Source organism: Notothenia rossii, assembly GCF_949606895.1.
Source record: "Notothenia rossii genome assembly, chromosome: 4".
NCBI lineage: Eukaryota > Metazoa > Chordata > Actinopteri > Perciformes > Nototheniidae > Notothenia > Notothenia rossii.
The window spans coordinates 65,267,222-65,293,796 of record NC_136902.1 but is presented as its reverse complement, the minus strand read 5'-3'; the positions used below and the strand labels follow the sequence as shown (position 1 = coordinate 65,293,796).

Here is a 26,575-nt window from a genome sequence, read left to right as displayed (position 1 = left end):
GTTTTATTAGCATCAAATATACAGTATGTTGTAATACAAGACGTTGTACAACTTAGTATCTCAGTATGCATGTGTATGGGCAGTTGAAGATTGCTTCAGTCAGGTTTTCATGTAGCAACATGTCCTGACCTCGTGTCAAAGGCTGTAAGAGAAAGAAAGACAAAACTGTCTAGCAGCTGTTTCAGAAAGTGCAGCAAATACAGTATGTACAGAACATTAGCGCGCCACTTCAGTGGTACTATAGATTTTTGCATTTACTATCTGGTTGAGGAAATGAGTAAACACATGAAAAGCGATTAAATATAATGGTGGGTTTTGTTGACATTTATGAATATCTGCATACTTCAAATAAAACCAATAATAGTATTACATGTAAAATATTTACTGTAGGTATAATTACTTTGATAGACATTAATATAATGTACTACTGTGGTATTGTAACACATTTAGTGTACACAAATGCATGCGCCACATTTCAGTGCTCATGGAGTAATTACTGTAAGCATACTGACTACTGCTTGTCAACTATTTAGTTATTTTTATCCATTAACTGTCCGATGTCTTTAGGGTCAGGATCTTGCAATACGTCTTGGCAGCTCTGCGGGGAGAAAAAGGGAAAAAATCATGCCAAAGAATCGTCTTGTTGAAGGTCTTATGTAATAAAAAGAACTCCAAAGACAAAATATGAAACATGTCAGATCACAAGTCTGTTTAGAAGAGTCTGACAACTCATTGAGAGCTTCTAATAATAAGCATGACATTTGAAAATCATGTGAAATTACATATTTAGACACAACTGTAAGACGTCTCTATTTCAATAGCAGACTTCTGAAGAGAACACTGCGCTTACTGTACTGCTCTCACATAATACAGCTATTTATTGAACGGGAAAACATTGGCTTATCATTGTAATGTTGCTTTAAATGATCATATTCAGTCATGATCCTCATAAAGCATGCAACTGCCTATACGGAATATAAATAATGTAGAATAAAAACCTTAACTACTCCAAGTCCTGTACAGTCATTTTCTAAATCACACAAAGTGCACTACATGATCTTTAGACAATAAATGTATAACATATCAATTAATTTCCAATTCTTCATTAAATAGTGGGGGTTGCAATCACCTGCAGCTCCGGTCATGATCTCTTTCCACACACTAGAAATGTATTTGTTTTATATATTTGTGAAGTGCATTAATACCTTCATTTCTTGATAAGTAATCATGCATAGAAACCATAAATGTGAAAATTAATTTATTAAATAGGTAGGATGCTCTTAAGTTTGACATCAAAATAACATATGCATGGGATATGTTAATTACACTGATGCAGAAAACATATACAATTTTGCATTTATAATCTGAACAAGGCATCATGATCAACAAGATGACAATACACAATAAAAAACAATGAATGAACATTTATTTGGGCTTGACAGGTTACAGGTAAAACATGATTGGAAGCTGAAACACAGTATCAAATGACAACAAATTGTTTAAAGAAATGACAAGACAAAGTACTTAAAATCAACACAAAGATTGCACTTGAGTTGAAAGTCAAGTGTTTCTCAGATTGCAATATGTACGTAGGCCTATGCAGTATGGTACTCAAAAGTGCATGCAACAAGTATCACTTGTCTTTTGCTCCTTGTGGTCCTTTCAATGTCTGAAGTTTAAAGTTACATACTACTGCTATTATGTTGCAATTGTTCTATCAACTAAATATTATCACATTTTAAGCTAACAAAAGTAGGGCTGCAAACAACATTTTTTGTTAGCGATTAACCAAGGCTGTTGAAGCGGAAAATTATCCAGAATGTTAACCGCAGCCAGCATGCCTAAGCTTCTCCTTCAAACATCCCAAAAAAGCATTTACAGCTTTGAATTGGCTTGGCAAGAAAGTGTTAAATGTGGATTCATCTGGGGATTTCCAGCATGTCTTTAAATCCAACATGACCTGGAGCAGGACAACACACTGACGGGGAGTCGGCTAAACCTCAGCCTGCAGACATTGCCACCTTGGTTTCTATTAGGTAGAGACAAAGGGAACGTGTGTGTGTGTGTGTGTGTGTGTGTGTGTGTGTGTGTGTGTGTGTGTGTGTGTGTGACATCAGGTTCTTTCAGATTAATAATGTTGATGTATAGTCCGTTTAATCTGCTGGTGTGATGTGGCTGTGCGCACAATCCCAAATCTCCTTTAAACTGGCCTTAGTCTAAGCCATGAAGGACACACACACACACACACACACACACACACACACACACACACACACACACACACACACACACACACACACACACACACACACACACACACACACACACACACACACACACACACACACACACACACACACACACACACACACACACACACACACACACACACACACAGATACAGACAAACCATGTTTAAAACAACCCAGATTTCGGGAAGTGTTGGCAGCTAAAACACATAGGGAAGAAAAACAAGAAAAACAATGAAGGCACTGGATCGGCACCAAATCCTGAGTCTTGTTAGTTTGCTAAGCTACAGTACTGAGAAGTGCCACAGCAATTTCCGCTTTGTGGCACTAAATACGCCCTGAGGTTTACTGATGTCTTCCCGGTGCCATAGGTAATGGGCATTAAGCAGCACTTGAGGGCACATGTGGAGCTGGGACGCCATCTTGTTTCACCGACAGAGAAGAGTGGTAGAACCCCTCTGCAGTGGGAAGAACTGACACACACACACACACACACACACACACACACACACACACACACACACACACACACACACACACACACACACACACACACACACACACACACACACACACACACACACACACACACACACACACACACACACACACACACACACACACACACACACACACACACACACACACACACACACACACACACACACACACACACACACACACACAATACTGTGGGAAGCACACACCCAAACACACACATGCTGACCAGCTCTGATTAGTGATGAGTGCGCTACGTCCGCCTGCAGCTGAGCTGAGGCGCTGTGTTGAAGGGAGTGGCAGAAAAAAACTGCAGAATGGGGACTGTAAAGTGAGAGAAACCTCCCCTGCTTTCACAAAGAGGCGCTGGGTTTATCGCCAACCGTCTGTCTCCTCGTTCTATGCTTTTCCTCAGCGTGGCAATCAATCTCTCCGATCAATAATTTAACCTTTATTTGTCCAAAAGGGCTGATTGCTAGAACATTTTCCTGAGGCGCTTTGGGCGTAACCCTGCAGCAACCCATCAAACATACCCTCCACATACAATTGAATGCACTAGACTGCCTTGTCTGCTGCATTTTAAAAAGTCCACCTTAACCAAATTCCATGTTAAAAGGGGCTTTAATCAATCACGTTAACGTTGACTTACAACATTCTCTGCAACATTCCTTTTTTACATGAATAGTTTACTTCATCTGCACTACTTGCACATTGGTCTTGAAAGATACATTTGCACTATTTAAATTGTACTCGGTTCCTTCTTGCGCTATTTTATTGTTATTCAAATTTGTTTTATGGTTTTTGGCCTTACTCATATTATGTTGCATTGTTGGAGGAGCCTGGGACTTAAGATTTTCATTGCGATATCTACACTGTAGCTATTGTGAATATGACAATAAAGCCTTTGAATCTTCAATCAACTATTGCCTGCTGGCCATTGGAATTAATTATTACCAGAATAGCAGATGTCATAAAAAAAAATGTTGCTATAAGACAATTGTGGGATACTAAACTGAAATCTAGACTTATCGATCTCTTGGACTTTTTGGTGCAGTATCTTAGTCAGGTGTCATTGATGGTTTTACTGACACACCTGAAGCTGCTGGGTAAAAGGTTCCCCAAGAGTGGAATCTCAATCCAATAATAAGATTAACATTTCAATGAATTCTGTCTTAAATGTTAGATGAGATGAGATTTCAGCACACTGGTATTCCAGATGCAAACAGCATTATCTCTGTCATGTGTTGACAATACTGATTAGCCCATATCCTTTTATGTAAACATTTTTATCAAACATTGGGGCGATGAAACCGCTGTCGATCCATCCTCCACGTTTGCCTCGGCCAAGGGGACAGAGTGTACAGACAGTCTGTGGTGCAGCCGAACAATAGAGAGCAAGCCTGCAGCCCCTTTCCAGTTAGGCTAGGCACTAACTCGCTCCAGGTTAGTGCTTGCTCACCGAACTGAACAAATACAAATGGAGAAATGGTGCAAGAAGAAAGAAACAGGGCTGACAGAGATGTTACATAAGAGAGAAGCTAAATAAGAGGATAAGCAGGGACGAGGGGGTTCAAGTTAAAATCCATATTAGTTCATTTGCAATAGGACAGAAGCATTTCCGGAAATCTACACGGTTGAAAAACTGAGACATTATGAACCCTTATTTTGAATACATTAGCATATCTTATCCAACTGTTGGTAGTGGAAAAAATTGGACTTTAGGGGAAATATACTTTTCAAGGCCAGGAATAAAAGCTAAACTGTGATATCAAAATGATCAAATAAATGAAGCCTCATTGTCACACATGTTGCACACAAGGGAAGAAATACAACCTTTGAATTCAAGCATCTAACTTAAAATAATGTATAATAACAACAAACAAATAGATTTTTCATCAATGAAGTGCCTTGCTGCAGACATCAGCAAAGCACCCAGCACAATTTCCACTTCCTAAAATGTGGATCTTCAAGTTCGTGGAGTTCAGCACCCATTTTAATGAAGGAAATCATCCATGAAGATGAGCTATCATCAATATGCACGCTACACCCCATTAAAAACACATATTAGCAACGTTGTGATGGGCCCGAGTCACAGATCGACGAATCACGCTGTCAAGTAACAAATGTTAAAAACTAAATATGCTGCAAATTGATCTCTGTGAGAGTAATCGCCACTGAGAGCAAGTTGCAAGGAGGATGACAAACCTTTCAACAAGCAGTTAGAGGATAAAAGAAACTCATTGCTGAAAAGAAAATGGACACGTGCAGCAGAGAGCCGCCATGTGCTACGTGGCTACTATGAGCAACTGAATTGTTGTGGGATTCTTGTTATTATCGTCTACAAACGAGTTGCCACTCTACAACCACTCTGGTACAACAGTCATTGTTGAGAAGCAATTAACATATGAATCATGCCACATATTATTCCCAGTGGACATAACTAGCTGCCCTGTGAGTGTGTTGTTACTGACACCTTTACATTTGTATTAGCATAAGTGAGTGAGCTTCGAAATCGCTGAGGGTTCGCTGAGGTCAGGCACATAATGTACAGAGCTGTCATGGTTACGCTCTCAACATTACTCTGTGCTGCTCTCATGTCAGTAAGGTAAACACACACACACACAGGCAGCCAGGTCCGCTGGAGAAACAAAGAGCTATCACACCGACAGATGCTTCCTTACCTAACCGTAGTTACTGAAGAGGTTAATGCTATCACAGCAGCATTACCATTATCTCTCATAAGCTGGCAATGCTAACCAGCTGTTAAGCTATTACTTTACCAGGAACAGCTTTTCTTGTTGTTTTAAGTCAGCTAGTGGCTAAGGATGCAAACAAGCATTGGCATGGTATTCAGTTAGCATTCTACCTGAAGCTAACTTTGCTGATTGTTATGCTATAGGATTTCTAAAGGATTAACTAAGAGTACAGTGGTCTAAAACATAATTGTGGTCATGTAACAGCAACACTTTTCAATCAAAAGAAGAACAAATGAAATGTATTACTTTTGTGAAATCTAATGAAAATGCTACTTTAGGGAAAAAAACACAATTGCTATTTGTGAGAAAACAAGTATCATCATGTTAAAGGTTGGTATTACTGACTTACTGCTATTCAATGGTTTTACTTAGGCAGAGGCAAATAATTAGTGTAGCCCCCACTTCAATGGGCAGTACTGATACAATGAGGCCTCTGTTGCTAAAACATGATCGCTTCCTGTCATCCATCTAAATGCCTAAGCTCAGCCTGCCTTAACTTTGTCACATGAATCTTAAAACAGCAGAGATTTCACCAGCACACCAGTCCGTCTGTAGTATCCACTCCATCTATACTTCCTGATGTTTGATGTTGCACGGTGCAGCAGACAGAACATAGATCCGCCCAGGTGACATGCAACATAGAGCAGGGTGTTAGCCGAACTGAGAACTGTGCCATGGTGAGCATGCAGTGCTCACGCCTAAGCGCCATCACTGCGCCATGGCCTTTCCCCCTTCTGAATGCCATTGTTCGAGGCAGGAACGTGGGGGAGATAGTGCTGCCTGTGCATCCCCCTCAGCTCCCGAGAGCCTAACCCGTGGACATGAAAACACAACGTCACAAGTTAGGGTCTCAGGGACGGAGAGAGATACATCTTCACACGGACTCCTCCACCTGCCCACATGGCAGCTCCCTCTGGATTTTGTCTTCTACCAAAACGGTTATTCAAAAATTATGATCCTGTTCTTGAACAGGAGAGGTTCAATGTCCTGCCCTCTTCTCTGAGTCAACTCAGGACTCGGAGCGTCTGAGCATCTCTGCCTGCAGCTTTGGATCCAACACACACTCGCAAGGTCTATGCATAAATTGAGCATGCTCATTGCTATCTACCACTGTCCCCATGTGTATTTGTGAACATACAACTAGTGCAAGCCTCAGCCAGACACAACATTGGCCAGCCTCCCCCCAACTCTTTCTCACCCTCTCTGTTTCTCTCCTGCCCCCTCCCCCATCTCAGCTGAACAATACAGCACTTTGAAAAATGCTTCCTGCCATCAGGTAGAGAGCCTGCTGCTGTACATTGCGCCTACAGATTTTCCGCCGTTGTAGGGAAAATCCAAAGCGCTATGATTGCTAATCATTGCTACGAGAGAAAAACCCTGCAAGATGCATTGGTTAAAGCATCGAAAGCTGAAGTGGGGACCGCACAGCGTCAAGTAAACCCTCGGACATGATGACTTGCATCCGACTGTCACATTTTGTAACCATTAATACAATTATTCAATGCATGCTTTTCATCAAGAGCGCAAATCCCCCTTCAAGCGCGGTTTTCTAAATCCACGGAGAGGCTGTACGGAGAAAAGACGAGCCCAGTACCAAAGCTCCACGCTCCTTCATGCCACCATGGTGGTCTAAAGCTTAGGAAACAGATGGGGAGCTGAGAGGGAAGTGGGGAGGAAGAGAATTTGTTGGTATCGACTCACCCTCCCCTTCGGATCCAGGATGCCCCCTTTGCCCGTTGTTCTCCTATCACGCTTCCTGCTCGGGAGAGGAGGAAAAAGAGACAGAGAGAGAAAGAGAAAGCTCAGATTTTTTACTTACAGCACGCCTCCAGATGTTCAGAGGAAGAATTTTGCATTTTTTACAAAAAAAGAAACACAAGCAAGACGTCCAGAGAACCGCTCAAAGTCAGGTGACAAAAAAAAAAACTGCAAGAGAGAGACTGACGGAGACGAGGAGAAGAGGCATGAGGATGGGTGGTAGGACCGAGCCGGAATGAACCATGTGCAAGCTCTCTTTCCCTCTATCTCTTTGCTCTCCTACACACACACACACACACACGCACACACACACACACACACACACACACACACACACACACACACACACACACACACACACACACACACACACACACACACACACACACACACACACACACACACACACACACACACACACACACACACACACACACACACACACACACACACACACACACACACACACACACACACACACACACACACAAAGAGCGAGAGTGAGCAATCTGGGGAGGCAAGTCGCGAGAGAGTCGGTGACATGATTCCACTTCCCAGAAAATGAAATGCTGAAAAGAATTGAGAGTTAAAGGTTGGATAATACAGGTAGACCACAAGAAGAGGGGTGGGGGGGTGAGGGAGGAAGAGATCAAATAAAAGAGCGAGCATCGAGCTATGGAATCAGTGCTTGCAGCCGGAGCCAGCCAGTCAAGCATACATACCAGTATGCTGCCTCACCGAAGAGGGGGGGGGGGGGGGGGGGGGGGGGGGGCTCTCACACACTTGCAAGTATTGCATGGATTGCAAAAATGTGTCACACTCTTTTCCTTTCGCCCGAGTCTCTACTTACTTTTTTTTTTACCCAGACCTGCAGGTCCAAGACAGGTTAACGAGGAAAAGAAAATGGTCACACACACTTTCATGCACACACACTCTTTCTCTCCCTCTCATAAGTTAAAGGACAAAACAAATGTGCCCGCTGATCTCTTGTCTCGCTCCGCTTTCTCCCGTCCTCGCCCCTTTCTCCCTCGCATTGTATTCTCTCTCTTTCAATCTGGAAAAGGAGGGAAGACAGGAAAAAACCATAAGGCCCCCCCCCTCCTCCTCCTCCTCCTCTTCTTCTTCTCCCCAATATTAGCACTCCACCTCTTTCTCTCAATCTTTCTCTTTTCCCCCTTCTGGCTCTTTTTTCTTTTGGCCTTCCCGTGTTGACGGCGTGGAGGAAAAGAAGCAGATTTTTTTTTCCAATTAAAAAATCATCCATTAATTTGCCTCACAGCTGTAATTGTTTACAGCCAGAGGCCCACTTTCAGAGAGAGGGGAGAGGAAGAGGGAGGGAGGATTGACAGAAAGTAGTCCTCCTTTCCGTGTTTTTTCCACCTATCCGTTGTCCGTTTTCCACCCATAAAACAAATCCTCTGTTCTCTTCAGCATGCAAGCGAAAAACCAAAAAGAATCCACTTTTCCTTTCTCTCTCTTTTCTTTCTTTTTTCTCTTACACTGTGCCGACATCATTAACACTATCCCTTCAGGAGAGGAACGAGAGACGGAGGCAGAGGGAGTCAGAGAGAGTCTGAGTGAGGAAGAGGCCATAGAAACATTGCTACATGATGTGCTTTGGCTAATAGAGGCTACATTTAATCTCCTAGAGAGAGAGAGAAGGAGAGAAAGAGGAGAGATGATGGGGGGAGGGAGGGACAGATGGGACCAGAGAAGGAGAGCAACGACACACAACCGGTTCTGGGCTCAAATCAGCGACGGGGCTCCGGAGAGGCGAGGAAAGGGGAGAGAAGAAAAAAAAGGAAAAAGAGGAAAAATCCCTGAGACCACACTGCCCTCTCGCTTTTCTTCTGCTTCCTCCCTCACTGACTGACTGATCGACCGACTTTGTCTGTGCCGAGATAATCTCCAATCCCCTTTGACTGCTGTCTGCCAGACGGTGCATTGTGCCTTTTTTACCTCCTCTATCTCTATACAGCTGCCGGAGAAAAGTGTGCATCTGGATCTACAGCATGTCCCCTGAAAATAACACTGATGCCACCAATTTTAAAATCTCCCGGTCAACGCACGCACACACACACACACACACACACACACACACACACACACACACACACACACACACACACACACACACACACACACACACACACACACACACACACACACACACACACACACACACACACACACACTGTGCAGCTATCGTCATTTAACACCTGCTTTGTGTCCAGATAGAGCCGGTCTTCGCTAATATTAGCCTGCTTTGACGGTGAGATCCCAGAGCAGGCAGACAAAGGCCCACACACGGCTGCACACACACACACACACACACACACACACACACACACACACACACACACACACACACACACACACACACACACACACACACACACACACACACACACACACACACACACATAAAGAAGAGGGTGTTCATGGCTACTAAACAATAATAATTAAAGTCATTTTAGTGCAAAATCCATGGTGAATGATACATTTGCATCGAGGTGAATGACAGCTCATCACCACTGATTTACAGAGACCATTTCACTCCTTTTAAGTATCCGTTATCTGCTTGTAATGGCCAGGAATCAGCCCCGGCTAGCCATGCAGTACATCAAGAGAGACCCAGATCTGTCACTAGCCTACGCATTCAAGACAACAGCAGCAGGACATCAAATAAAAGAAAGCACAGGGCCTGCAGAACCTCACCTAGAAACTCATTGTCCAACAATGTGTGTCTGTCTGTGTGTGACACTCTTGTTGGATGGCTGAAGCAGCGCTATTCTGGCCAGAGGAGTGATTGACAGCTGTCATACAGTATGTTTGGTATTGATGGGACGAACAGGACAGTTCTTTGCAGAGTTCATAGGGTTGTTACTATGGCATATATTGTCGATGAAATACAGGTTCAGGATTTATTTTAATCTCGAAAAAGGTAAAAGAGTTCAATTGATCATTAATTAATTTCTGAAAGAGTCCTACCCAGGAAGCTATTTTTGGTTAGCTAAATTAGCGTAGCATGGGCCGAGGAAGTACATTCAACATGTTATACTTTTATTAACATTATAGGATACACTGAAAAAAACTGAAACGTGGACTTTAACTAATGTAAATGAATTATGTCAACAGATTTCATGTATTAGGTTAGTTGAAACCAATACAATTTCGTTTAAAATAAAAAACATTAGGTTCAACTTAATATTATTGCGTTCAACTAACCTAATACAATTATGTGAAATTTGTTGACATAATACATTTAATTAAAGTCAACGTTTGAGTTTGTTCAATGCAATGGCGGCAATCTGCGCTCACTGGCTGCCCTTTATGTTATGTTTGGAACAAGCAGTATTTAAAAAAGAAAGATATATATTTTCTTATTTGTACACTGAGATGGGAAGAAACTAAAAAAGATGGAATCAAAGGAGAAGACATACTTTAAAACCCCTAAATAACATATAGCTGTCATACTCTACTCTAGTATAGATGAATGCATCATGCTACACTCACACATGTACACACAGTCATCGGAAAACCACACAAACCTAATTTAAGGACGTACCATAAAATCCCTTGTTTCATACGTTCATCATTTACACCCTCCAACAGCTGGACAATTCACGAAGGCGACCAACAGGGGGCAGTCTTTTGCTCCTACCTATCAACTGTACAAACACACTGGAATAAATGGGGGGGACGCAACGGTAAGGTCTCAGTATGTTCTCAGTGTTACCGTGTGTGGCTAACACACACATGGTGCTGCTGTACGAGTAAGAGCCCAGATTAATTACCAAACATGGCTTAAAATATTACATTTCCTATAAAAGAGAGAGTGGTCATCGTTAGATTTGATTCAAAAGTTTTAAATGAGTAGAGATTAACCTTGAAAGTGAAGAATAAAAAGGATTTCAGCGGTTTGTCATACATTTGTTTAAAAGGCCAAACCAATACCGTTTTATTTGAACAATTGCCCATGTGTTGCTGCTCATGTTCAACATGTTTCCCATTTATCCCTGGGTGTCACAATATTTCACATATCAGATTTTCTGACAGTACTCATTTCTACGCAGTCTGATGATTGGAAATATTATGACAAGATTTGTTCCCGTCATTTTCCTGCCTGGAAACTGAATGGTTTTAGGCTCGTCTTCCAATCTCAAAATCGTTATCCTTTTGTGTCTGATGTCCTTCGCAACCGCACCCAAACAACGAGACTGAGGCAACCGGACTTGTTCCACCCAGCCATCAGCATTAATGAGGTTATCACTGAGCGAACAATAATAAAATGTCACCCTCAGAATGGAAAGGAACACACGGCTCTCACATGTCAGTGCTATCAGCTCTGCGACAAAGCTTCTGATCTCTATCTGCTGCACACAGACTGACACTCCACTCACTTCAAACCACAATACACTGCTGAGCTCACACACACACAAACACACACCTTTTAAAAATTAACATCATCATACGTAATAATAATAATAATAATAATAATAATAATAATAATAGGATAATCATTTAATAATAAGAGCTGAAACGTTAGTCACTTTAGCAATTTGTCATTGGCAATAATCATTAACATTTTAAATCTATTGTTGTTTTGTGTTAGTTTTTTTCTTCCAACATCTTAAATGTGTATTGCAGCTTTCTTATGTTAGTAAATTATATGTCTATAAAAAGAGCTTCTTAAGGACAAACCGTGATGGACATATGTCACATTTAATGCACCAAACGATCGGTCAATTAATTGAGATTAAAATAATATTTTGTCATGTTAAAAAGCCACATAACATCTAATGTATTGATATAAACCCATATATGTCAGCATCAGTCTGCAAATCCCCTCCTGCTCCATCAGCAAACAGCCTGGGTGGTTATTGACCATGTGGAGCTTACAGTATCTCTCTTTGACAGTTTTTTTGTGCGACTCGTGCAGTATTAACGTTGGATTGTATTGATCCAGTTGTGCAGAGCGCCGTGCGTACCTCAGGGAAAGCTAGGAGGTTGTACAGTTATCTCCCGGGTTGTAATTCTCAACTATACAACCTACTACCTCAACCTGGGAGCAAGCAGACTCATGTTTGGGAGTAAAAACAGAGTGGAAAAGGAAACCAGTCATGGTAAAAAAAAAAACACTTTGGACGCTCTTTGTTGTACTTTAATCCTTCCTCAAAGGGATTATGACATATTAAGCTGTTCTAGAAGATAAAGTATTTCCTTCTCGAAGGCTTCTCCAAACTCTTTACCTCCCTGACCCCAAAACACACAAACAGACCCAAACCTCCTTCCCCGCAAATCACATGTTGTCCCTCAAAGAAAAGCCTTGCAGTTGCTCATTTCAAACTGTTAAAATGTGGGAGGTGATGTGTGAGAAACACTGTGCGTTTACTAATTGGAGCCGATGTCTACTTCATTAACACTAGAAAGGCCAGGCTGCAGCTAATTGATTGCTGACTTAAACAGCTCCTTAATAGTTTTCTACAAACTAACATTTGAAAAATACCAGAGGAAATTGTAGGTATAATGTATTTTCCATTTGAATTGATTTCTTAATACCCTACAATTATTCTAGAAAACAAAGGGAATGTGTGGAAAGTGTAAAAAACCCCAGGAAGACCCAACTTTTCTCCACTTTGGAGCTTTCCAAGACAGATTCTTTGATATGACTTTGCTGCTGTCTTTTACTGGTGCTGCTGGTATCGGTGACAGGGTTAATAAAGTTGCTGAGAGCAGACCACGCTGTTTTCTGCTGATGCTGCTCGGTGGTTGGGCTGCACAGACGCAGACCTGTAGACACAAGCTTGTGGTGTCAGTTAACACAAGTTCGGATCTACGGGTTTGGGACCATGAGCAGATCACTTCATACATCCGTTAGCACGAGGAGGAAAGTAGCCCTTTTTAACCAGCAGAAACTCCCATACTTCAGGAATATAATAGAAGTTAATAAGGGAAACGTTCCATTGATTTAAAGCTAAATACACAATCGTTAACACCACTTATTGCTGAAAATTAGATGCAATTAATTAGCCTAATATTCAACAAAAATTATGAAGTTACCTGTTCTACTTATGATGTAGAGAATTTACAATGTATCTATTTTAAGAGAAAAAAACAAGACTATAACGCAAATTATTGACAGTAAATTGCTGCCATTTAAGTGTAATAATTAAAATAATATAATAAATAAAACAGAACCAATACAAAAAATGTATTTCCTACCATTTTCGTTAGTTGTACTATATTCAAAATATTTGTGTACTCTAAACTCCAGTAACTCAAATCCTGATCCCACCACTTACTTTTCAAAATGAACAAAAACTTCTTTATAAAGATTCAAAATGCATTATCTTACAGGTAATTATCATACCAACACTTGTACATCACTCTGTATCCAACTAAGAGAGATTTTTCAGTGAGTGATAGGTGGAAAAATTGGCCGACCTTAATGAGACATAATACTATGAAATGTAATGAAATGAAAATAAATTGCAGGAAAATAGCTCTCCAAAAACTCTGCGTAGGAGTTCTGCTTGAACAATGCCTGTGTAGATTTCACAGGACTCTGAGATTACATAAATTAGTCTGACTGTACCGAAACACCACATTGCCAAATGAGGACTGTCTTAAAATAACAAAGTGCTCCAAAATGACTTGAAGTTGAAGTTGTTTTTTATACTTAATCAAAGTCATGAATAAATGAAGTAACAAAAATTAAGTAACAAAAATATTCCCAGATTACCATTGATGATTATCTTTTCATTACAATAATGACAACAAATAAGTGAAGCTGTGCAGCTTATAATAGGGACAAAAAAGAAAAGAGGAGACAAAGCAGCATCACTTAACATAAGAAATCTTTAACATTTTACAAATGTAATGATATTCCATCCCTTTACATTACAAGCTTTTCACTGTAAGTAAAAACCACAAATTCATGCTGAAAACATCGCTTTAGAACATTTCTGTCTAACTTGAATATAGTTGTCGTTTGGCAGCGCAGGAAACAAAGTAAAACTTGCAAAACTCTGAGATGAAAAACAGAACTAGCGTTCCAATTTCAGCTCTGGTAGAGTCTGAAGTTCTCTTTCTCCTTCTCTTTCCCCCTGCCTGAATTTAAATGAGACGTCTGACTTTGAAGCTGTTGCCAAGTTGCTTAAAGTATGTCAGTGGGTCTTTGCCAGCGAGCTGAAAGACACCTTGAGATGGTCCGAACAAAGAGGTCAGCGGGGTCCTCAGCACCCTGCGGGCCCACGCTGCCGCCACCTCTGCACCGTGTGTGTGTGTGTGTGTGTGTGTGTGTGTGTGTGTGTGAGTGTGTGTGTGGAGACAAAACTAAGGCTGTCTAAAGGCCACTACCTGCATTGTTTGGGCACCCAGCGGCTAAATCTACCCAGCAACAGAGGTGGTGTGTAGACGCCGATGGGAGGGGGTTCAACAGAGGTGAAGAATTGAGAGGAAGTGGTATGTCGTTAGCACTTCGTAATATAACGCAATGTAAACAGATAGCCCCTGCTAGCTAACAGGTCATTTTGGGCCCTTTCACCACAGCTAATGCACAGCAAACATCACGGAAAAAACTCAACACACAGTGAAATATTACCAGCCACAAAGCAAATCATTTTGAAAAAAAAGCTCAGAGCACATGAGGACTTACCGATTTGCCTTTATGTTTAGTTCCGAAATGTTTCTTTTTCTCTCTACCAAGCAGGGCCTACGGTGGTTGGCAGAAGGTATAGACAGTCACGTCCACTGTGGCCCATAAAAAAAAACCAGCTCAAACATGCAACTACAGAAACAAAAACCACCCCGAAAGGGAGCTCGGGGAGAGGGTGGGAAAGAGTGAGACAAAAGAAAACAGCTAAGGGAAGAGGGAGAGAAAGTGCTGGTGGGGGAAGAGAAGGAAAAAGTAAACGATAACAGAAAACACTAGTTTTTTTGGTGTTTTTACAATTTTAGTTTGCCGCATGCTAGTAATAATAACTACAAATAAGCTCAATGTTATCTGTAAAACATTTGCAATCTACAAGCTGAGTCCCTGCACAAATGACAAGCAACATCTGTTTGTAAAACAGCCAAAATCCCAGCATAAAAAAAAGAAGAAATCGAAAAAGATTGGCTTGATTTGTCTCTCGTTTTCAGTCTTCAAACTCTCCTGTTGTTTGACTTCCTCACTCGCTCAGCTGAATAAGGCAAACAAAAAAGAATAAGGGGAGTGTGGAAATTCAGCGAAGGGAAAAGCAGCCATGAAGCCATCCTTCTGTCACCCCTGAACCTCTCCCCTTCCCTTCTCTTCCTCTCCCTTTTCTCCCCTTTTCTCCCCTCCTCCTCCCCTCCTCCTCCTCCTCCCTGCACACTCCTTCTTCCTCTTCTTCCTCCTTTCCCCAATTCCCCCCAAAAATGGAGGAGACGGTCCAGGTATAGCTACTTCTCACTCACTCCTTCTCTTTTCCAAAATGCCCCACTACTCCGACAGACAGACACACACACACACACACACACACACACACACACACACACACACACACACACACACACACACACACACACACACACACACACACACACACACACACACACACACACACACACACACACACACACACACACACACACACACACACACACACACACACACACACACACACACACACACACACACTTGTATCCTCGTCTCCCAGAGCGTCCAACACAGCCAGGAGCAGACTGACTAGCTTACACGTACACACTCATGGATGCACTTACAAAAGTGCATATACAGTATTACACACAGCCACACGCACACACACACACACATACACATACACATACACACATTTCTTGGAAAGATTCCATGCACCAAAAACAAATACCAATCTTTAGTTAGCCTCAGCTGCGAATAGAAAATAAGGAGTCATTTCGGGACTTGGCTCTGATTTACAGAGGCACAGATACAGACCATTTCTCCATATGCCTTCCTTTCACAGCTCCACATTTGACTGTATCATAAAACTGCGAAAAAACACTCTCTGTCATCGATACCATTTGATAACATCCAGTGATGAGACCGTGAGATCATCCGACATTCGGTAAAAAGCAGAAACGCTGGGCTTGTTTGTTGTGTTTTTAGTCTCGGAATTAATAGGTAGGATCATGCAGTTCTCTGAATGCTAGTGACAGCGCATGAGCTCTGTTCCATTACGGGACATAAGTGGGTGCCAAGTGAATCAATACAGCACTCAGGGAGACAGCTTCACTTTAAGCAGCAGAAGCAAAGATACACATACTCCACTGAGGTGATGCGAGTTCACCCATATTACATTGAGGGGGAAGGAAGAGATCTCTCGTAGAATAAAAAATTAAAGTACAAGCTGTGCTCTAACAACTCCGTCATCTTTACGGTATTCTCTGGTTGATTTGGTAAACAGGAGCTCACTGACATCACGTCAGAGGGATTCTGGGTATTCAAATGTAAGGAATAGGTCGGCCCAAAATAAAATGTGTCTACTGATCTGGGTAATTATGGATCACATAGAAATGACGGGCCGAGACTAAAGACCCTCTTGCTTTCTCAACCATATTCCAAACCTATACCACACCTCAGCCATATTTAATTGTTTCACATTAAACTTGATATTTAAACTGCCTCAAGCTTTAAATAAACACTTTTCAATTTAAAACCCAAAACTTCAAGTAGATAGGTTGATCACTTCACTTTTTAATGAAACCTTGACTATCCTTGAAAAAAACCTACACTGTTCCTAAGGTTCAATCAGAATCTTTTCTACAAATGTACGAACAAAAATCCCAATATTTTTTAAGCTGCTTAGAGTTATGCAGTGATGACATATTAATGTAGGCCGACTTGGAAGTTAGCGTCGCAAGGGTCCCTCGACAAAAACCAATGGGATCTTTCATTGGATTTTCATTCAATGCAGAAAATATTACCTGTGGCCAACACATGTCAATCAATCAATTAATGTTTATTTATATAGCCCAATATCACAAATGTTACATTTGTCTCAGTGGACTTCACAGTTTGTACAGAATATCCGTATGACAATACGACACCCTCTGTCCTTAGACCCTCACATTGTACAAGGTTTATGTCATCAACATGTTTATGTCACTCAACACATGTAATCTCCACTCATTAACACCATTTTGTGATTTTTTGCCAGCAGTAAAAAGCTAATGTATAAACAAAGTACATCCTGGTCGCATGCCTTTCCGTCACCACCGCTAAGGTAAAGGCGGACTCACGTTGGTATGATGATGTTCAGTTGTCCTATTTAGTCACAACAACTGCAATTTTGTGACACATAGAAGCTTTAGAAATTCACAAGCGGAGCATTTACTGACTTATTGTATGTCATATAACACAAAATGAAAATCACTTTAGCTTATTTCAGGCTTTTAACCACAAACACGTTCAAAAGACCATTAATTTCGAGACGAAGAACTGGAGGTGGTAAAATGCCGGTGTTTTCCAGGCTTTAGGACGACATTACATCTGGATCAGGTAATATTCCTGTAACAAATCATGGCATCACCAATAAAGTCCATGTATGTTAACCAAGGACAATTTGAATAGAAAAGTTGAATTATCGCAGTAAAAGTCAGACTTGGTTTTAATCTCACATTGTGTAAATGGTTTAATCCTCTCGTTGGTCGGAGAGGGACACTCAGAGGCAGTGGCGAGCCGTGACTTTTATACCTAGGCCCTCTGACCCCCCTTCTCTAAAAAAAAAAGAAGAGTTAATTACGTCACAGCGTATACTTCAGCGGAATATCAAAACAGCGGCCCGGGGTGCAAAACGCATCAATGACAGCGACCCTCTACCACACAAAACAACACCATTTATATGAACACCTATCATGACAGGGCACCCACAGCCAAGTAACAATTAAACATGAATTAAGTCGGCATGGCGGCCCACATTGAAAATGACTTAGGCCTACCTTTGATGATCAAATCCCTTAAACACAAAGTCCATCCTCCTGTCCTTTTGGATGAAGCACTTGATGGCGGGTCATGCAGCTGATCCTTTGCCACTCCAGTTTATCATTGTAACTCAATCTTGAAAATGACTCAGTTAATAATTTCGCAACGATGTCATCACTATCACTGACATGAGCCATCATGAACAAACTTATGCTAATCATAAATCGGATCAGGGGGTCACAGGTTCGAACCCCACTGCAGTCAGCATGTCGTTGTGTCCCTGAGACACTTCGCCCCAAATTGCTCCTGTGGGGATTTTCCACAATATTGAGTATGTAAGTCGCTTTGGATAAAAGCGCCTAACAAGTAACATGTAATGTAATAAATCTATCGATTAGATTTATGATTAGAAAATTATAAAAGTAGGGTAGACATGTGGATATTATCCGGCTGAACAAAACGTGCATTTATCAAACAGGTTTGTTTTCCACAGACCTTATTTCGAGCTATTTTCCAAAATTCTATGGAGAAATCTCATGGCTTTTTTGTCAAGGGAACCAGGAAGTGCGCCGGACTCTGAGGAAAATATTTGTGGTGGCCAGAAGGCGGTAATACACTTCCGTATCAGTCACTGGGCCCGGAAATACTTTTTCCCATTGACTAACATTGGGAAAGAGATGTCGGTAAATCGTTGGATACTTTTTTTTAAACTAAATAAACTACACAGTATGAACATTTGTATAGCCCTTATTAAAAAAATGTGGTCCTCAAGTTGTAAAATGTGCTAATAACGTTATTCTGACAGTTATTTTCCTCTGCATTATGAACGTGCATCTAACCCACGGGACCGCGCCGCCCGGCACGTTCATGTGACGTGTTCAGTACCACATGAGTTATACCTTTACCCATGGATGCACAATAAGAACGGATCATATGATTATATGAATACTTTTGTGACGTTTCGCTCTCTCAAAAGTTGGGCCATTTTGTCTTCATTACACTACATTACATGTCATTTGTTGGACGCTTTTATCCAAAGTGACTTACATACTCAATACAGTGGACAATCCCCACAGGAGCAATTTGGGGTGAAGTGTCTTGCCCAGGGAGACAACGACATGCTGATTGCAGTGGGGTTTGAACCTGTGTCCCCCTGATCCGAACACCTACGCACTAATCCACTGCGCCAGACGCCTCCCGCCAATGAGCAACTCTCATAGGAATGAACGAGGCCCCGCCTCCCACGCTGTATCCAGTTCTTATTATACATCCATTGAGGGAACCCATCCTTAGCTTACTTCCGGGTTTTAGGACGCGTCACTGCACCACTCTATAGAGTGGTGCAGTGACGCGTCCCTCCCCTTCCGGTGGACCTCCATAGATGAGAGTAACACCTATGTCACTTCCGGGCAAAAATTATGGCCCCGCCCACTTTTGGGGGAAAACCACGCTGTCCTTTGAATGGCGGTCAATACATATTCTGAAGTTTTTGCCAATCCGATCAAATTTTTTTGAAAACCGTGGATTTTTGGATCTTCAAAGAGCTCGATTACGATGGCCAGTCAGGCAAACAATTACATTCGATCATTGGAAATCGACAATCGGTCTTGATATATGGTTAAATTAAAATCAGTAGGCGAGGCTGTAATTTCTCCAGCTGTTACTCTCATGAGCGAGGCAGAACATAATAGTTTTGTGTTTCTGTACTTCCTCTAAGAAGAAAGGACAGTAAAAGAAGAGCTCTGTTGCTTCAGGCTCGATCGCCATTCAAATGATAATTACTAACAAAGAACTGCTAACAAAGCACTTATATACTAATAAAGGATTGGCTTATCTATAGCCAGTTGAGTAGCACTTGAAATGTTTGGCTCTATGAAACCTGATGTACTTATATGATTCTATTTTCTTCAAGGTTGTATCTTCCTGGTCGAATGTACTTATTGTAAGTCGCCTTGGATAAAAGCGTCAGCTAAATGCAATGTAATGTAATGTAATTTAATGTAAAATGACAGCGTTGTTTCCCCCAAAAGTGGGCGGGGCCGTAAAGTCACGTAGATGTTACTCTCATCTATCAAAATCGATAGCTTACTGCTATATTTAACCATATATCGAGCCTGATCGTCGATTTCTAATGGCTTAATGCAATTGTTTGCCTGTCTGGCCATTGGAATCGGGCTCTTTGAAGATCCAAAAATCTCCGGTTTTCTTAAATTTCTGATCGGATTGGCAAAACTTCAGAATTTGTATTGACCGCCATTCAACTGACAGCGTTGTTTTCCCCCAAAAGTGGGCGGAGCCGTTATTTTTGCCCGGAAGTGACGCATTTGTTACTCTCATCTATGGGAACTTATTTCGGAAAAAGTATGTATTGAAGTCAATGGAGAGAGAAAGATTATCTTTCGATCCCGTTTGAATTGTGCCACGAATTACACATATGATGTTTGTCAATTTAAAAGATAATTTTGCAAGTAAAAAAAATAAAAATGTTTGTTTGTGTGAAACGCTGAATGAACTACATCTCCGGTCTAGCAGAATAACACACGTCACCAAGATGGCCATCACTCCTGTCTTGTCAACAAAAGGATTGACTACCCTCACTATCACCACAATGAAACACGTCCAGAAGAATGTCATGCAAAGCTGCCTGCCTTCCTTTGATTCTCTCTGAACTGCCTGGTCTTTTTAATGTTTAATGTCAACCATTTGTGCAGATAGCGTGAAGTAGAAAAGATCGCAGATGTTAATGTAGCGTTAGCATTTCTCCCCCGGGCTTAAATGATGTATTATAGAATGATCACACCGGTGTGACAGTACTCTTCAAAGGGTTCACAAAATATGACTACTACTCTTACTGTTTAACATGTTGGGTTACTTAATGTTACTTATGTCATGTTAAGGCTAATAAAAATGACAAGGCTGTAATGCTAACTAACGTGCTAGCTACTAGCTAGGTAGCTAACTTGATCCAGCCACTCCTGGTCCTTTCATCAGACGGGAAGCGAAAGAACGAGCAAGACCCATTGCTGGTGTGATAACAACCTGGTACTAAGCACACAGGCATCTTGTTAAAGTTATCTTATCTTAGCCAGCCCCATATAGATAGATTCTATCCATATGGCGCTGATCTTAGCTATCTCTTAGTGGAGGAAAACGACTCTGTTTTTTAAGATTGACAAACATCGTATGTGTAATTCATGGCAGAATTCAAACGGGATCGAAAGATAATCTTTCTCTCTCCATTGACTTCAATACATAATTTTTCCGAAATAAGGTCCCATGGGTCGGAAGTAGATGGGCGGGATTTCGCCTCTCTAGGATAACACACATGTATCAACTTCACTGCGGGCGGAACTCGTCATAAAGTCCGCGAAAATAAAGCCCACCCATTTAGAGGGAAGATATGATTGGTCAATTGTACTGTCATTTGACATTACTCTCTCGTTGAGTTACTGTAGCGGGCCCTCTGTGAATTTACAGCAGGACCACCAATCAGCTCCTATCTTTACAGTGACTCGCAGAGAGGGCTAAAGGAGCTTCTTTCATTTAACCCTTCACATTCAAACAGAAGCTGAAGAGGCAGATTCAAAGGATTTATTTCTTTGGAAATGTTACTTTAAATACAATTAAATCAAGTTATTTTGGTAAAATTAATGAAAAATATAACTGAAATGTGAAATATGAAATCTTTTTTTAAAAAACTTTTTTCAAATATTATTTTTTACAATATCTTAGGACCTCAGAGAGGGACTAGAGGGCCCTGACGGCTCGCCACTGCTCAGAGGTCATGATTCAGCAATAACGGTTGGGGGAATTGTATGAGGCCTCAAAAAAAATGCCATCAGGCCACTAAAAGCCTTGGGTAAGGTTTGGTAAAATCGTGAGGTCATTGGTAATTTACAAAAACACAAAAGTCAACAAAGAAAAAGGTGTCACACAAGGGCACCCTTCAACTGTCATTTCTGGTAGAGATATTTGTTTTAGGTCCACCTAACCCTAACCCTACCACCAGCACATCTACAGCCACACAGCAAATGTGCTTGCATGAACTAACTCTTTAAACTGTTACATGTACTGAGTCAATCAACATGTAATCCATTCTCAATGTTCTCTTATCTTAATTTCAAAGTTTGTAAACATTTTGCTCTTAAAAAGCTACTTCCATGTCCTAGAATGTGATCATGATCATTTCCAAAAAAAGATCAGTGTAAAGTAGAACCAAAAAACAGCTAACCTTTCTCAGTGGGAATTTGAGTATGCAGTTTCCAAACTTAAAAGAAGCTTCAAGGAGCTCAAACGGAACTTTAACTCACTACAGTTGGATTACAGCTTAATGAAGGTTGAAAAATCCAAACCGTAATGAGGTAAACATTGGATTTTTGGATACACTCTGCAATCATTTGTCACTCGGGGTACATTTAACAAGCTATTTGAGGTTCTTCACTTGTGTAAAAACTCTTGCCTTTTACTGTCATTTACAGCCACCAAGAAAGCAAACCCAAACCAGGCAAATAACTTATAGACTTTTCTTGGGTTCAAATGAGGCAAAGCCATTTTAAACTGTCTGTTTTTTTCTGTTTCTATGATCTCTAGTCCATCATCATACCCTTGATATACTGTCTCCAGTATTAGCTCAGCGATAACTAGTATGAAGTTTCCTTCAGGGAATTAAAAAAACACACATAAATGCCCTAAACTCTTATTTGATCCACAATAATCTTGCTGTAATGAAATGTTACCGTGTCAAGCCTGCAGCCTGACTTGGGGTTCATAAGATGTGTTTGCTGCAGTCCTTGTAATCCTTTCAAATTGCTTTTCATAAAAAGAAATGAAAGTTGTTTGGTGCCATTTCATGGATCATGCATTATGGGTTCTGCCTCAAATGCACATGATGAACCCTCACGTGAGTTTTACTATCGTGACTGGTTGGTCTGACGATAGAAGGCTGACTATATGTTACTTTAAATATCTTATTTTTTTAATCAACTTAACTCGAAAATAAGGACTCTGTAAGTGGGCTTTTTACATTTTGTTGGAGTTTTTGGTTACTTCAGTCAGAGAATATCACCACTTTCCAAAATTCACTTTCTGCGCCCTTTCCATTTTCTCTCCTCTCTTCTCCCTCCATCTGCTATTCTGCTCACGCACAACTGCGGCAACCCTCCTCCAATCGCTGGCATTAATCCACACCTCAGACCCCCCAGACACACTGTCTGCTCTCCCACCATGCACCTCAGCTTCAAAACTTTCCCAGACACATTTGGCCTTCTCTCTATCGCCTACCTCTCCCTCCCTCTCGAGCCCCTTTTCTTTCACTCGGTCTCCCCATGGCTCTTCATCGTCCAGTGTCATGTGCCTCTTTCTTTCTCAAACTCTCTAAATTTCCCCTTTTCTTTCTCTCTATTCACCCACGGTCTGTCTGACAAAAGTATCTCCTAATCTTCCCCAGAGTCCATTTGACATAAAATGGCGGCAATGCAACCGTCCAAAGTTGTCCCTCTAGTATTCGTAAGTAGAGTTACACATTGCCTGAGTTGTTGTTTGTTTTTCTCAAATATTTTTCATGTTGTGGACCCAAAAGACCAACAGATCCTATTTATCAGGATTCGTTCAAACCTTGGGCAAAAAACCCTGAGTTTCCAATTCTTGATAATTAAAAAAGAGGTTTTAAAAAGTAACTTTTGCATCGTAAAATGTTCTCGTTACCCTAAAATAATTGTTCCGTAATGATGATTATGTGAAATTGGTCAAATGTGGACATAATGAAACTCAATAGATCAAATGCAATGGTGTTTGTCTTCAGGACAGCAACGTGGGAGGGCCAGAAAAGGCAAGCCCCTCCCATTTGACATCTTAACCCTCCCCCAAATGTTTATTTTGTTTACAATTGTTATTGTTGTTTATTTTTGTGAACTTAATGCTACGATCTATAAGATGTCTGATACAAAGTAAAATCCCCCAAATATACATGTGTCAGAAACATGGGTAACAAACTCCACTTGTGATTACAGTAGTTTGCGTGCGTTACACTCTGAGTTAGGATTCTTTAGCCAGCCTATTCTGTTATAAAAAATGTACATCGAAAAATGGCGTGTTAGCATCAAGCGGTGAGTTGAGTATTTCTATATTCATCTTTTGCTTTTTTGTACATAATGTGGTGTTTATTTGTGTGTATTTGCGAGAGGCTCCCATGAAAATCTGCAAGTTTGCTCTGGCATGGGCTTGTTTATCTGCCCCTAAAAGTAAGGGAATAAGAACATGCATACATTTACAACTTTTGGAATGCATTGAATGTTCCAGGTAAAAATACCTGCTGAGGTAAACTGAGTTTGAACAACATTAGACAACCACATATTCAGAATACAAGTGAAAGGACTGGAAATCCAAAGCAAGAGCTTCAAACACGTTTTTCTACTACCAATGGGAAAGTGTCCCTCAAATATAAAGAACAACTGTACTCAGAAGTAAGTCATAAAAGCAGAGTAGCACCTGCTGAGGACTACCACAGAATGAATGTGTCGATTGTTTGCTAATCTTCATTGGGCTCCTTAACATTCTTGTACTGCACGTTCACTAATTTATTGCATGGTCACTAATTTATTCGTTGGCAATCAACTCATTGGAAATAAAATACCCCCTCTGCAAAGGCCACTAATCAGCATCTGTTGGCTTGGACTGCTAGTCTCCCCTCTGACAGTGTTTTCCTCATAAGGGTTTTAATGTTTATCAGTGATCTCGTTTGGCTCCAGTCTTGGGAATCTCTTTGTTTTGCTGGGAAGAGAAAAAGCTAAGAGGATTGAATTTGGAGCTGCAGGCCTACATGATGGGACGCATAGATAGGAACTGGAACAAGTCAGCCCTCCTTGTAAATCGAGATTCATCCAAGAGCGAAGTAATAAAGAATGATTTTATTTCTTTGAGATGTTTTTATAAGCGAAACTCCCTCCCACCAACATTAGCTGTAAATTCAATTTCCTAGGATTGGACCAGTTTCATGGCCAAATACTTGAAAGCCATTGCCATATATGCTATATGTTATCTTCAGAAAACTATTCCGAGCCAACTCAGTATTCCTATGAATAGCATCATGTTGGACGATTGTGCACATCACAATACACGGCGTATATCAATGCCAATACATACAGCAACACATATAGCTTATATGTAGCGAAGCACAATGTAAGGGTTGAAACCGGAGTTATTATGTATTGCTCAAAGTCAAAATTAGTTTTTTCACTGATTGTAGTTGTTAGCTCTATATGTTAGTTGCCTTATCCTAATCATACCCATTATTTTGCAGTAACAATGACCTTTCTCTAACCAAAACAATTCAGTCATTTCCATTCACAGAAATGCAAAGCTTTTACAAACGTTGTTATCAGACATAAAAACATTATCACTTAATAAAAACCATGAGTGTAGAATTGTACAAATATATAATATTACAGTCAATATCTGGTGACTGGAGATCATTTAGCTTATTTTTTCAGGTTTGCAAAAAAAAAGATTTTATTTGTAGCATCCTGATTGCGAAACAATTTTTAATTATTGCTTTGTATTATAGATGGTATGGTTAATGTTAGGGATTGACTGTGGTCAGGCAAACATACAATAGTTAAAATAAGGCTAGGGTAAGGCAACGAGAACATTAGGTTTAATATGGTTAGAAATCACAAAGATCGTGGCAAACATCAATAGAAAAAGTTTGCTCAAATAATTTAAACACCTTTGGTTTTTGGTTACTGCATATAGTTTTCCCTATGTGCAATGTGGACCTCATTTCAAGGCACTCCATTAACAGCATGCCAAGTTCTTGGATGGTTACTTCTCTTTGAAATTGTAGAATTGTGATTTATTTTGACAAATTAAAAAGGGTTTTGTAAAAAACATGTCTCTGTTTTCCAAAATAGGTCTGGGGAACTCAAACAAGGCAAATAAACTTTTAAATGAAACACAAAATGGCTACCGTACATTTACTGTATACTGAGTCATATACAAAGAATCTGTATCAGATCAACCGATGGATGATGATTTTGTTCCATCTCCACGTCTAATATATCGTGAAACAGATTCCAACCCCACTGCCTTTTGTTTGCCTTTCTTTTGTTTCCTTCATCGTACCAAACGCTACCTCATCCTCTCCTCTCCTTCTCCCTCCCTCACCCGTTTGTTTGTCCCTTATGCCTTCCTCGCCGTGCTTCCTCCTCTCTCTCCATCTATCCCTCTGCCCACTCCGCCAAACGCCCCCCCCCCCCCCTGTGTTGGTGTCCTCATGTGACCCTGCTTGCCCTGAATCGCTGTCGGTGCCCATTTGGATCAGGCACAGCTGGTGCTTCCGCTGAAAGCCGATTGCCATTACCGCCGCTGTCTACTGTCCGTCCTTCCTGCTG

The 26,575-nt window shown here is 40.9% G+C and overlaps 1 long non-coding RNA gene across 3 annotated transcripts in view; it reads right to left on the bottom strand.

Moving 5' to 3' along the window:
• Positions 1 to 1,409: 1,409 nt before the first annotated feature.
• LOC307037679 overlaps positions 1,410 to 26,575 on the bottom strand; it is a 100,559-nt gene continuing 75,393 nt past the window's right edge. For all 3 annotated transcript variants that reach the window (XR_013807756.1, XR_013807757.1, XR_013807758.1), the window contains one exon: positions 1,410 to 7,259. This is a non-coding gene — a long non-coding RNA (uncharacterized lncRNA). The remainder of the gene's footprint in view (positions 7,260 to 26,575) is intronic.